This window comes from Eucyclogobius newberryi, unplaced genomic scaffold, assembly GCF_026437365.1.
Source record: "Eucyclogobius newberryi isolate DKJ021-1_F unplaced genomic scaffold, fEucNew1.0.hap1 SCAF_4, whole genome shotgun sequence".
In the NCBI taxonomy this organism is placed as follows: domain Eukaryota; kingdom Metazoa; phylum Chordata; class Actinopteri; order Gobiiformes; family Gobiidae; genus Eucyclogobius; species Eucyclogobius newberryi.
This window is the reverse complement of record NW_027316056.1, coordinates 26,598,379-26,613,380: the sequence shown is the minus strand read 5'-3', so window position 1 is coordinate 26,613,380 and position 15,002 is coordinate 26,598,379. Positions and strand designations below refer to the sequence as shown.

The 15,002-nt window shown below is 40.1% G+C and overlaps 1 protein-coding gene across 1 annotated transcript in view; it reads left to right on the top strand.

Annotated features, from left to right (window-relative positions):
* The window catches only part of ctnna2 (catenin (cadherin-associated protein), alpha 2), a 308,211-nt gene that overhangs the window by 66,871 nt on the left and 226,338 nt on the right, over nucleotides 1-15,002 (top strand). The window lies entirely within an intron of this gene.

Sequence of the window (15,002 nt, the reverse complement as noted above, 5' to 3'; positions counted from 1 at the left end):
AACTCTTTGTTTATGTGAACGCAGTTCTTGGTTGTACCATGGGGAGGCGCGCTTTGGCCTAATGACCTTCTGTTTTAACGGCGCGACAACGTCAAGAGCAGACTTCAGAGAATTCATGGTCCAGTCGACACATTGATCACTTAAACTGGGACTAAAACTATTCTCAGCAGGATCACATGACATGTCACTGAGTATTGGCTCCATTATTTCTTTGAATTTTGAGATAGATTTTTCAGATATTGTCCTTTTCATTATAACTTTATTTTGTGGGACTGGATGATCTTTAAGAATAAACTGAAAGGTAATTAGGAAATGATCTGACAATATAGGGGTTTGAGGGAGGACAATGAGGTCACTAATCTCTGTTCCATACGTTAGGACAAGATCCAGAGTGTTCTTGTGAGTGTGAGTCGGCTTATTTACATTCTGAGTGAAACCAATGCTGTCTAACAAGGCGCTGAAGGCATTACTGAGAGCGTCATCACTCATGTTCACGTGGATATTAAAGGCTCCAGCTATAACTATTTTATCCCAGGCTAACACTAAGTTTGATATAAAGTCAGAAAACTCTGTTAAAAACTCTGAGTAGGGACCAGGAGGTCGGTAGATAACTATGAACAAAACTCCTTTTTGGTTTTTCATATTTGGACATGTGATTGACAGCATAAGGCTTTCAAATGAGTGAAATGCATTGTTAGTTTTAGGGCTCATGAGTAGGCTTGAGTGTGAGATCACTGCCACACCACCACCTCGGCCTGTGCTCCTGGCAGTCTGAAAGTTAACATGGATGGGTGGGGTGGACTCATTTAGTCTGACGTAGTCGTCTTGTTGAAGCCACGTTTCAGTTAGAGCTAGAAGATCTATGTTATAGTCACTAATTAATTCATTAACTAAGAGCGATTTGGAGGAAATTGCTCTAATGTTTAGCAGTCCACATTTTACGTGTTTATTAATTTTTATATTTGTGTCATTTGTGATTGTTATTTTCCTTAAGTTTTTTGGTCTGACGCCTGAAATATTTTTTCTGAGATGTGACTTTTTGGCATTATTTGTATGAGGAACACGAGGGACACACACAGTCTCTATCTGTCTTGAATCTGAACACGTCACATGTAACAGAACGGGCGAGAGTTCAGCGACAGAGGAGCGTCTTAAACTGCTGCTCTGCGCCCAGGGCTCATCCCTAGATGGTCACTTAACACGACTAAGACTATCGGTCAAATTCCGAACTAATAGGGATGTACCCTCCGAAGTCGGATGGATGCCATCCCTGCGTATGAACCCGGGCTTTCCCCAAAACGCACTCCAGTTATCAATAAAGACAACGTTGTTTTGAGGGCACCATCTGGATAACCAGTTGTTGAATGCTGAGAGACGGCTGTACAATTCAGCATTGATCCGATTGGGCAGGGGACCAGAAAATATTACAGTGTCTGACATCGACTTCGCTAGGTCACACACCGCGGCTACTTGAACTTTGAGCACCTCTGATTGTCTCCGCCGGGCGTCGTTACCGCCTGCGTGAATCACGACTCGCCGGAAACGGGTCCTACTCTGCTTTAAGATCCTAAGGTTTCCTTCGATGTCACCCATTCTGGCCCCCGGGTAACACCTAACGCTAGCAGCTGGCAGCTTCACGTCTCTAACAATAGAACTCCCGATTACAAGAGTTTCTCTAGTGTGTTCAGCGGGTGTGTGATCGCTGAGGGGAGAAAACCTATTATAGACGTGAAGCTCACGGCGCTCTGAGGTTCGGCGTTTAGCGCCTTGTCCCCTCCGAACTGTCACAAATTGGTCCCTATTCTGTTCCTGGTCTAGTCCCGGCTGCACGGGAGACGCTGAGGGGCTGAGCTCGGCCTTACTGCTACTGCTAATGCTAATGCTACGCCCTGCAGCGCGGTGCGGTAGCCCTCGCGCTAAAACCAAACTATAACTGGACTTTAGCTCCTCTAAACAGCGGATCCGCGCTTCTAACTCCGTAACCCTGGCCTCCAAAACTACCACTACACTGCACTTCACGCACCTATCATCAGAGAAGGAGCCAGGGTTCTGACTCGACATATGACAGCTCAAACAGGTAAAGGTAGATCCAGCCATGACGCTAGCGGCTAGGCTACGCTAGGCTAGTTCAGGCTGGAGCTAGAGAGTGAGGAGGGCTTTTTAATCCACGAAATACTGAAAAGCGAGCGGTTTGAGGCTCCGGATTGTTTGCGGAGAAATCAAACGTTCACTTTCGTGAATATGATGCGTAAATAGTGTGTAGAATTCGTGGATTAATCGGTAAAAGGCTCTAAGAACGAACAGCTCTGAAAACGCGACACACTCACCGGAAATGATGTCACCGGAACATCGTCACCTTCAGACTTTCCTCACCCCAGACAGGGAAGTAAGAGTCATTTTAACTGCACTCATCACCCATTAATTTTTAGAGGCCCATTGAATGTTGTCACGTTTGAGAATACAGCTCTCTCATGAGGCTGTTATGTAATGTAAATGCAAATCTATTGTTTATTAATGGTATGGAACAGACAAAATGCACTTTAGTGAAAGGGTACATATTTTTAACTCTGCGTTGATTTATTCATGCAGTGAACAGCAGACGTACATATTTTTAAAGTGCTCCATGGGTTTGTGTGTCGTAGACACAAATTATTTGATTATGTGTTCTTTCCCTCGTACACATGACAACAACATGCTTTTTATAGACTTCATTCGTTGATTTGACTGACGGAAGTTCATCCGCATAAACATGTGGAGTTCTGGGAATTTTGAATGTCAGATTGTTTTATTTTATTTTACGAACTCCTGCGAGATGATATTGGCACATTGACTTGTTTTCTCCCTCACGTTGGTGAATTGTTTGCATTGACTGGCACAGGGCGGAGTACATGCAGTTTGTAATCAATTGTAGACCTCAGGGTCGAAGCGTGTCGAGGCTGAAAGCTAAGATTGTTTTGAATGTGGAATAGAGGTGAAATGGCCATTCCCAGCTATCAGATGTTTTATTGCCATCTATAGCAACACGTTCAGCAGAATGTTTACAGAACTAATGTTGTAGTTAGTCTATGTTCCTGACCCATTTTGTTTGAATAGCGTACCAATGGTCAAAATGTAAAGGGAGAAAAACAACAAAGCTAATCAATGGTAGCCGTGTCCCTGGCTGCTCTGTTGTGCTCGTCTGTCTCTCCCAAACCCAGCCAAAGGGCGCAGTTGTGACAATTGGATACGTGCCTTTGCCTTAACACAGTTTTCTGAAGGCTAATTGTAAGTGTTGGGGGGGGGGGGGGGTTCAAGGACAATGCTGGTTGAGTTATTAGAAAGAGTAGAGGACATTTATTGTAGAATCTCGATTGTTGATGTGAACCGATGTTTCTGAGGGTAAAAACCTTGAGGCGAACTGAGGGAATCTGTTTTGCTCTTTGGCTTTTCTTCAGCTGTCCTGCCATGCTCATTACATGACTGCTGCCCTTTTTTTTTCCGCACAGGGAACCGAACATTCTAGAAAGTTTATATTTCTTAGATGAATATCGTGAGTAAATCTTTTTTTTTTAGACAGAGACAATTACAGTCACACAATGCCACCAAACCATTTACTGATCTCATGTACATAAGGCTCCTATCCACAGGCTTATTTGCAGCCTCTGTCCCGGGTTAGGTTTTTAAACAGATTAGTACAGCTCATCTATGTCTTTTTGGGCTGCTAGTGCAACTCTACAGTCTTGCACAAACATACACGCTTTTATTTACATGCTTTTGTTGTTAATGACGCTTGGCTGTATTTAAGGATTTCAGAATCTACCATTTTTGTGTATGTTTTATGATTATTGTGAGAAGAAACATTATGATTTTACGATTAGTCACGGATGTCTAGCTTTAGCAACTTGAATGAAAATAAAAAAATATACATTCAGATGAAAAGGTACTTTACTTTTGTGGTTTGATGTTTTCAGAGTTTGACTTTTTGCTGCCTACGATTCTCACAATGATTATCTTTAGTTCTAATGTGACCTTAATAATCATGATTATCCATTCACCGTATAATCTTGACATCCCTAGCTGCACTGTGTCTTCATTTTATGGTCTATTCATGTTTTGTGTAATGCTTAATCTGTAGCACATTCCTGATGCATTGTTAAAATATAGTCGGAATATTATCAATGAGATAATGCAAAAAAAAATCCAGTTATTCTTTTCTTGTCAATATCGCCCACCCCTACCTTTTTTATTGATTTTGTGTCATCTTAAAACATATCAATATTTCATTAAACATTTGTCGTTAAATCATCTAATCCTTTTTGTCAGTAGTGTTTGTAATGACTTTAGTCTTGATTAGTTTTATTTTTTTACTGATATTTTAACACTTGTTATCCACCCGCAGTCACTGTAGACGCACCGTTAGATATCCCATGCCAGCAATAAATCATGTAGTTCCCACAGTGTCCCATGCCCTCCATCCCATCTGTCAACACCTAATGTGCTGCACGACAAGCTGCAGTCCACAGTGCACAAAGCGCACACTAAACAATGTGTCTTATCAAACCTGCTGCTTCAAAGGGACTTCACCTATAGGTTACTTACTAGAGCAAGGACATTTTGTCCTACCGTGGTCAAACGCCCTCAAACCAAATGGACATTTGACCGTAAGTTTCTTCACTTTCATCAGCTGTAGAAAAATTACTCAATTTTGTTAAGGCCACTGCAGGTGAAAACATCTTGAATTTAGAGATGTCAATTTTAAACTGGTTTAAATTTCTTTTGTACGTTTTTTGTTACTAATATCAACAAAATTAACCGAGGGGATTTTGGAAATCTTATTTCGTTTTTGAGTAAACTTGTTCTGACTGAAAATTGGCCTAAAAAATTGTTTATTATTTTATTAATTATTTTTAGACTCAAATCTTAAATAAATCAGGCTTAGTATTAGAGTTCAACAAATGCTTTTGTACATTCCATCACAATCTTGTTAAGTACAAAATTGTAAAGTTTGGTGTGTGTTGGTACTACTTAAAGTGTTTTTTATCTCCCTACGGGAAAAAAAAGGCATTTTAAGAAAACAGACTTTGTCTCAGAGAAATCTATGGATGAAGTGGATTCAAAGAAAAAATAAAACGACTTTAGGAGCAGAGTTGACAATGTTGTTGTCTCGACGCGAAAGCTTAAATGCTGAGAATGCAAACAGACCAAAGAAATACTGACACAGGAGCAGAAACATTATTCAAGTAAAAGTATTGAAGTGCGTGTTTCAAATAAAAAATAGATAAATAAATAACTTTTATCTAATAAAGAGTGAAAATGTGCTGATCTGGTTAATGGACATCCATGAAATACATGCTGTAAACACTCCGGAATGTAGCCATCCATTGACCCACATTCACTCTCACAACTACACTCTTTCACATACAAGGACAACCATATAGATTCTCATTGAATAGATTACTTAGCCCTGAAGATGGGTTGGAGTCCGTTCATAACACTTCTAGCCTGCCACATGTTGCATTTTATCTTCCCACTGTGAATCCTGTTATTTTCTTATTTATCATATCTTGGTCACACCTGTCTGCCAACAGCTTTTCGTTGGGCTCATTTAAAAATCTTGGAGCATCCAGCCAATGTAATGCAGCATAATCCTCATTCACATTCTCCACGCACCGCAGCTACGACTGTGCAGAGGAGCTCCTGTAGGCGGAGTGGCAATTCGCTCAGCCATGTATCACCATCGTCGATTGAGCTGATCAGATATTAGACCTGAATTGAGTTTTTAGGCCAAGTCGTATGAGGAGATCAGACAGAATTATCCAGGATCGTATTAATGTAATATAAAGCTCTCAGATCTAGCCGCGCTATTGCATTAGAAGGCTGCCAGTCCTTCTCCACGCCGCCGCCTCCTTCCCTCGCCGCCAATCTGCCTCAAGGACTTGGGACTGTGTGCTGCGCTAACGTGATTGACATTGATAGCCGGATCAAAGTATTGAATCCACCCTAATATTATTATGCGAGTAGACATGGAAGCAAAGACCTGGCTCTAACTGTATTAGCCGCTGCACATGTTGGGGCTGTGGGTATTGGGGGCTCACTGTACGGAGAAATGGAGCGTGCAGGCTACAATCTGTGTGTGTTTGTGCATGTCCATGTCTGGTGGGCATGTTTTGTTGCCCTTAAGTTGCAGTCTTTGTCCACGCGCAGCAGAGATAAGTGCATGTTTTATACTATAATTTATGCTATAAATGTAGTTTGTTTTGTCTCTATTTTTTCTAGAGTGGTAAATAGATGAGACTAAACAACCACTGCACAACAGGCTGTATCAACACAAAAGACACTAGAATACAGGATTACAAAGCATTGTGCATCTTCATGCTCTTTTAACGACAGTGAGGTGAAGATTCTAAGCAGGTGAAGAGATGGTTTGAAAGAGGAGTTATCGATCTTTAACCAGAAATGGAGGTGTAAATTTCAATTTACTCGTGATATACAACAGTATTTTGAAGCCATGGGGCTGAATCGGGTATATGGCCCGTTACAGTTTCAACCTTTTCTCACAAGTATATTACAACTTTTCTTTTCAACAGCCTCTTACAACTATTAACCCATTTACCAAAGATAACCAATCGATATCTAGTTATTCAAATACAGAAAAACAAGCGACACATTTATCATATTGATTTTAGTCCGTGTCTCCTCTTTTGTGATATTGTTACTTAGCAACAGAGTCCGATTTCATTACACCCAGTGGATCCATAACTGCACAAGCTCATCTTTGTGTCACTAATAAAGCTATTACTTAGGTGTAGAAAGGGCCGTAATGATTTTTCATGGCCTCTAGATGAGAATTACCTCCAACATTGAGAAAATATGAGATTAAATGGTCAGTGAAGATTGAGAAGAGTCTCTGTGTTTCTTTGAACAGGCTCGGTGACCTTTTAAAGAAATGGGTGTTTTTGTGTCATGTAGTCTATACATGTAGACACCCAGTTCTGCCCTGTTCTTCTATAATACATTATTGATTTTCTAAGCTTTATTACGCCATTTAAAGTGCAAAAGGCATCTCTATCTCTTGTACAGAAGGACTGGTACACTGGTCTTTTTTGTTTCATGCGAGAACATCACATTGCATTTGTTTAATGAAGTTAAGATTCATTAAACAAATGCAATTTGTTTCATTACTTTATTTAAGTTTAAGTTGTATTTTGATTTCTGCATGCTTGAGTGCTCCCCACATACCCCCGCATTCCTGTACTTAGTTGTGATTATTTGAAAACTGAGTGATGCATACAAGGATCTAAAATGTCACATAGCCACATAAAAAAAAAGAAAAAATAGTCATGGCAATCTGCTACTTGTTAAGGTGCTTAAAAAAGTCAATGGACCTGTTTCTATTACAAAGGTTTATATCGGTTTATATCAATGTTGTGGTTAATAATGCGCACAATGTAAAATGATGATCCATCCATGTTCATGAATTCAATATCAAGTACCTTTTTAAGACAAAAATTAAGCATAATTTTAACAGTATTTTTTGGGATATTATGTATCAAACTCCATCTTGGCCTCACAACACTTTGCAATCTCTGAGTGAGCGCTGATTGTACTTGGTCACCGTTGACTTTTGATTCTACTCTGTGGTCAGTGACTACGTCTAATCTCAAAGACTGTCATTGTGGGTGTCGTTCAAAGCTTTGCACTGTATAAACTACTCGTCATTGCTTTTACCAGAAGACTGTCTCGAGTGCTGCCCACGAGGCCCTGCAGAGAGTCACAGAGTGTTCCAGCTCTAAACAGAAGAATAGTTTTCTTTACTTGTGAGTAAATACAAAAATGAGTGAAGTTAGACTTGCTTGATTCAAAATTAATTCAGCAGCTATATATCTTATCACATCTTATGCATCTAATCTTATGAACAGCTGTTTAGTTTTTCTGCATTGAATATAAATGCTGATCATTCATAAGTTGGATCATTCTCCTCTTCTTAAGATGGAGGTACTCATATTTTGGTAAAAATTGGGTTTGGCTAAGAATAGTTGTCCAGGTAAAAAGGGCACAATTTATCAAAGGACATAGACCCAAAATTTGTGTTTAAGACCTGCTCCTCTGCTCAGGGAGGTTGCATTAATCGTATGTGAATACACAGCTGAAATAAAGGAACAATGACAGAGATTGACTGTATAATTAAATATCTGTACTTCTTTTTTTCTCAACTGAGCAGGAACAAAGAATCAAGTTTTCCTTTGTATAAATATTTATATTTAAATGTATACAGTATTTACAGTACATTTAACATAGAATCACAAGTATTATATTAGATTGATACAACTTATAAAACTGACCGTGCTGTGAACTGTGCTGCCTTTTGACCACACCAGCCTCTGCTGTACAGCGGGGCCATTTGGCTTTGTGCACTGGCAATAAAAGTGCTCTTATTGGCTTGACTGGTTCCGACAGACAGACTTTGTTCAGCCATAACTGCTTCACCTTGATTTTAGAGTTTTAATTAAATACCACAGCTGTGAGGAAAGATCTATAATGTTTTCTGCTTATTTAGAAGTGGGGAAAAACACAGGTAATCTGTTTTATGCTCCCCAGTAGATACTCTATTTTCACACACTAACGAGGGCTCGGCTTCCCTCCTCCCTTGTTTTTAAGTTTAGCATCTCATAAGTACTCTACAAAGATGATGACTTCATTTGCATCTGAGGATTTATAAAGTTAACTGAAACAACTGAGCTCTGCTCAGCTGACCTTTGCTCATCTGTTTGAATAGTATCCAATAATGATAGTGTTAGTTCAATCAAACAAAGAGATGTGCTTACGCAGCTACATTTAAAACATAAACATATTATTATAGTATACAATCTCACTGTTTTAGAATCAAAGAGATAAGGATAAGAGAGAATTTGGAGATCTTCTGGAATAAGATACAAAACGTAATCATTCGTTTCTTTAATTCTCTGGGGCAGGCTGATAGAAGTGAGGCTGCGCCATCGGCCCCTACGACCACCATCAATAACTCACATACTCATCACATTCATACTGGGCAATGTAGGTAAAGTGTCTTGCCCAACAACAGATTTCACTAGAGCAACTGGCACCAGTGTGGCACATCGCATTCCCAGTGACCTCCCATCCCTTTGTTCCCCAAGTATATATATATATATATATATATATATATATATATATATATATATATATATATATATATATATATATATATATATATATATATATATATATATATATATATATATATAAATGTGTAAATAAATCAGTCACTTTCATCACAGAAGAAATTGTCGACCAAGCGCACCATGTTTACCTACTAAACATATAGGATTGCCTATTTGGACGTTTTATATAAATGTTATGTTCTCTCTCTGTCATGTTCATTGTTTTCTATAAAAAAAATGAAATGGGGAGGAAATGTGGGGCAAGTGGGTCGTTTCATTATTTGTCTGATACTTAAACCTCGACCTCAATGTAAAGACATTTTGTAGCACATTTCTGTTGGATTGACATGATATCATCTGAATATCATAATAGGCTAGTCCCAAAAATATTGACAAACTCATTTTTGTCAATATCCCCCACCCTCATCCCCCGCAGGTTTTGTAAATCCTTCTCAGAGATGTCATGTGTCCATGTTTTCCAGTTCTTTTCAGGTGTTGCATGTGAACAACACAAATGCATGGAAAATCCTTTACCCAACATTCACCTTTACCAAAATACTTAAACATCCTTCCCTGGTTTACGAGTCCTTGAAATCGCATTTCCTCGCTTAACTCTGTTATCACGGCAGTGGCTTCTTTCTTCCTCTGTTCCTATGCAAAAAGCTGTCCTCGTGACGTGTACATGCACTGCTCATGCACATGCACTGCTCATGCACATGCACTGCTCATGTACATGCACTGCTCATGTACATGCACTGCTCATGTACATGCACTGCTCATGTACATGCACTGCTCATGCACATGCACTGCTCATGTACATGCACTGCTCATGCACGCACAGTAGCACATAAATTATAATGCCCTGGAGGCAGGCAGCGCCACAGTTCCAGTGCGTATGGACGAGATGGGATTAAGTCAAGCGTGTAAAAGGACAAGTTTGCGCTGTGCATCTACGTTTTATATAGTAGGTTTGTAGTTTTCCCATTGCAAGTTAAAGTGCACAGGGGTGAGTATATGGCAGGTTAAAGCCGTCTGGAAAGCCACATAAGGATAATGTAGAATTGGCTGGCTTTAGTTGCATGTAGATTAGAGATAAGATTAGATAGAATTAGTTAGGCACTCAATCAAAATTTCAAGAATATTCTGAAAGTTGTTTTTAAGATATGCAAAATTTGAATATCATGTATATTGTTTAATGAAAAAAAATACATAAAGAGAAACAAGAATGTACGGTGATATATCTGCACCTTTGTGATTTTATTTTTTACAGACATTTCTCGTTTGTATGATAATTAACCACAACTAATAGATTTTACTACACGTTTTAGCAAATTTCTGTTGGATTGACATAATATCATCTGAATACAAAAAAGTATAATCATGAGGTATTCATTTTTGTTAATATTGCCAACCCCTAATGTGGATTTGTGATTATCTTTTTGCTGTCATTATTGAGCAATAGCTTCTACTGTCTTTAAGTCATATGCATAAAGAAACTCCTCATAACATTTTCCTGCAGTTGTTCCATCAGAAATCATCCTGTGCAAACCTTATATTAGAGTGGTGTACTGCATTGCAAATAAGCAAATAAGCAAATCCAAACATCGCATTTCGTGTACGGCCAAGTCCTCAAAATAGCATCCATAACAGGAAAAGTAAAGGGTTAATATAACATCAGGTATGCTGTAATGTTCTCACCCTCTTTATTAAAGTCAAGTTAACATGTAAATCTGCTGCACTACCAGTGACCTGCCCTGAGGTGGTGCTAGTGAGAGGGGAATGAATGAATGTCATAACAAGGCAGTTTCCGTCGGCGCTCCCTGTGGGCGATGCCTGCGTCCAGCGCGGTGGCCAGTCACACAAACACGCCTCGTCAAAAGCTGCGTCGGCTCATCTAGTTAATTACTGTGTATCGTTAGCAGGATGAGGCGAGCAATTGTGAACTGAAGCATTTTTTTGTGTTCCGTTTTTAATTAAATTGATGTGTATTTGCTCTGGGTGGGAATGAATATGCCATGCACAATTATGGACGCTTAACTGTGGAATACATGCATGGTTACGCAGTATTCCATCAATAAGTTGTAGTCATTACAGCCAGAGGTCAAGGCATCTCCTGAGCGTCCGCGTTGTTTGTATTGACTAATGAGCCATAGCAACGCATACACTATGTTTAGATGTTCAACATATTTGTACATGTATTTGCACAAAGATGTTTTATTGTTATGTAAAAGGGCCTGTATTTTGCTAAATTGACTCTAGTGTTGTGTTTTGTTTGTGCACGTTTCAGTGATCTTGTATATTTACTGTCCCTCTCCAAAGCTCCCTGTAACTGCTCAACTTTCTAATCCATGAATAAGCACCTTCTTCAGACTTGTTATGATCTTTTCAGTGTGCAACTTTACTGCATGCTGTGGATATGTGTTTTTCACTTTAGATTAGATTGCAATTGATTCCATGACTCGAAATGGCAATACTTCTACTAATTCTGATTCCATATAAAGATAATACAAAGTAACATAAGGAACATAACACCGCATCGTTTCCTTTTTGCTGGATTTTTAAAATTACAAACACATGGAAAAATTAAGGCTACAACACTGTTTATTATTCACAACAAATACATTGATAAAAGCACTATAGCAGTTGGATAATGTTGCGGGTGTTAATGGGTAACATTAAATTTAGTTCTATGGTTGTATCGGATATTGGCCCTGTGTTTATGTTGCAAAGTAGTTTAAAAAGCATGAAAAAATGGCCGGTAATGAAATATTGGAGCACCACATTAAAAATATTGGATGCATTTGTGAATAACAATTATGTATTCATTTTTTGTATTCATTCATTTTGTATTCATTATTTGTATTCATTCATTTCTATTCATTTTTCAGGGACAATAAACATCTGTATTGAACTGTAAACATGCCGGATTACTGCTACAAAGCCCATTTACAGCTACAGTCTATGCTCTCTTTAATTATATCTTTGAAGGGCAAACTCAAATCAAATCAAATCAAATCAAATCAAATCAAATCATCAAATCAATTTATTTTTGTAAGGCCCAAAATCACAACAACAGTTGCCTCTGAGGGCCACAGGGAGAAATGAATCAACAATGTCTGTGGTGGCGATGAAGTCAGACAATGTCTGTGGTGGCGAGGGACGATGTCCCAGGGTCCTCTGTCCTTAGACTCTCCTTCTCGGCCAGGAAAAACTACAAAAAAAACCTCTTTGGGAAAAAAGCGTAGAAACCTGGAGGAGTTCCAGTGAAGGAGAGATCCGACTCTCACAGACGGACAGACGGACACAAGGAGACTGGAGCTGGACCCACTCTTCAGGCAGATGAGGGACCGTCTGAGTCGAGCTGGACCCACTCTTCAGGCAGAAGAGGGACCGTCTGAGTCGAGCTGGACCCACTCTTCAGGCAGAAGAGGGACCGTCTGAGTCTAGCTGGACCCACTCTTCAGGCAGAAGAGGGACCGTCGGAGGCGAGCTGGACCCACTCTTCAGGCAGATGAGGGACCGTCGGAGGCGAGCTGGACCCACTCTTCAGGCAGATGAGGGACCGACTGAGGCGAACTGGAGCCACTCTTCAGGCAGATGAGGGACCGACTGAGGCGAACTGGAGCCACTCTTCAGGCAGATGAGGGACCGTCCACACAGGGCAGGGACCACTTCACCAGGGGAGGGGCATCTGGGTCCACAGGTCCTCAGGAGTGAGAGAAAGAAAAGAAGGCGGTGAACAGTTTGCAAGTGGAATCAAAAAATAAATATTGTTTGATAGCATAAGTAGTCAGAAGAAGAGGATAGTGCTCAAGCTGTCATACTTCCCCCAGCACAGTTACTCCTAGGGCAGCGTAGCTGAAGCTGTGGGTTTATCTTTCTGTTCCTAACTACTCTGACCATAAGCGATTTCGAAGAGGAACGTTTTAAGCCTGGACTTAAATGAAGAGACTGTGTCAGCATATTTAACATGGGTCGGGAGCTGATTCCATAACACAGGAGCTTGGTAGCTAAACGCTCTACCTCCTACAGTACTTTTAGAGACTCTTGGCACCACCAGAAGGCCAGCATTCTGAGAGCGAAGAGCTCTGTTTGGATGATATGGTTCTATAGCATCTTTGAGGTAGGATGGGGCCATGTCATTTATGGCTTTGTAGGTCAAGAGTAGAATTTTGAATTTGATTCTAGACTCGACGGGGAGCCAGTGAAGAGACTTCAGCACTGGCGTAATGTGCTCTCTTCTTTTTGTTCCTGTTAGTAATCTTGCTGCTGCATTTTGAACCAGTTGAAAGCTTTTTATGGAGCTTTTAGGACACGCTGCAAGCAGGGAGTTACAGTAGTCTAATCTAGTCGTTACAAATGCATGGATAAGTTTTTCGGCATCACTTTTAGGCAGGATTCTTCTGATTTTGGCGATGTTGCGCAAATGGAAATAGGCTGTTTTACAAGCTTGATTTATATGAGCTTTAAATGAGAGCTCCTGGTCAAATAAGACTCCAAGGTTTCTTACAGTAGAACTGGAGGCTACACTGACATTGTCCAGTGTGACTATCTGCTCAGATAGAGCGTCTCGTAGATGCTTAGGGCCAAGCACAATGACCTCGGTTTTTTCAGGGTTAAGAAGCAGGTAGTTTAGTGTCATCCAGGTTTTTATCTCCTTCACACAAGTACTAAGTCTGTCTACTTGATCGCTCTGATCAGGTTTCATTGATAAATACAGCTGAGTGTCGTCTGCATAGCAGTGGAAGTTAATGCCATGCTTTCTGATAATGTTGCCTAACGGCAGCATATAAAGAGTAAACAGAATTGGACCGAGTACTGATCCCTGTGGCACACCGTAAATTACTTTAGAGCTTGGTGAGGAGCTCTGGTTTACATTAACAAATTGGAACCTATCAGATAGATAGGATTTAAACCAGCTGAGGGCTGTTCCTCCAACACCTACATCACATTCTAACCTCTGCAGTAGAATGTTGTGGTCGATGGTGTCAAACGCTGCGCTGAGGTCCAACAGAACCAGGACTGAGACCAGTCCATCGTCAGCGGCTAATAACAAATCATTTGTGACTTTAACTAGTGCAGTTTCAGTGCTGTGGTGGGCTCTGAACCCTGACTGGAAAACTTCAAATAAGTTATTGTCCTGCAGGTGGCGACAAAGCTGTTTTACTAGAACTTTTTCAAGGATTTTAGAGACGAAGGGAAGATTTGAAATAGGTCTGTAGTTTACCAATAGGTCGGGATCTAGATTAGGCTTTTTCAGAAGAGGTTTAATGACTGCATGTTTGAAGGACTGTGGAACATAGCCACTTTCGAGTGAAGTATTTATTATATTAAGAATAGAGTCTATAATTAGGGGAAGAATGTCTTTGAGGAGTCTGCTTGGAATGGGGTCTAGGACACAAGTTGAGCTTTTAGAGGACATAATGGCTGAAGTTATCTCTGCTTGATCAGCAGCTGTGAACCTTTCTAGGTTTACAGGTGGATTTATATGGGACGTTAGATTTACAGCTTGGGCTAGTTCAGGGCTAATAGCGGGGGTAATTTCATCTAATTTATCTCTGATTGTTTTTATTTTATTATTAAAAAATAGGAGGAAATCATCAGAGCTAAGTGTAGCTGGGATTGAGGGCTCTACTGCACTGTGACAGTTTGTTAGCCTAGCTACAGTGCTGAAAAGGAATTTAGTGTTACTTTTGTTGACTTCTATTAGATTTGAATAATATCTGGTTTGGGCCTTACGCAGAGCCTGCTTATAGGACAGCAGGCAACTTTTCCATGCTTTTAGGGATTCTTCGGTGTGAGAGCGACGAAATAATCCCTCTAACTTTCTAACTTTTTGTTTAT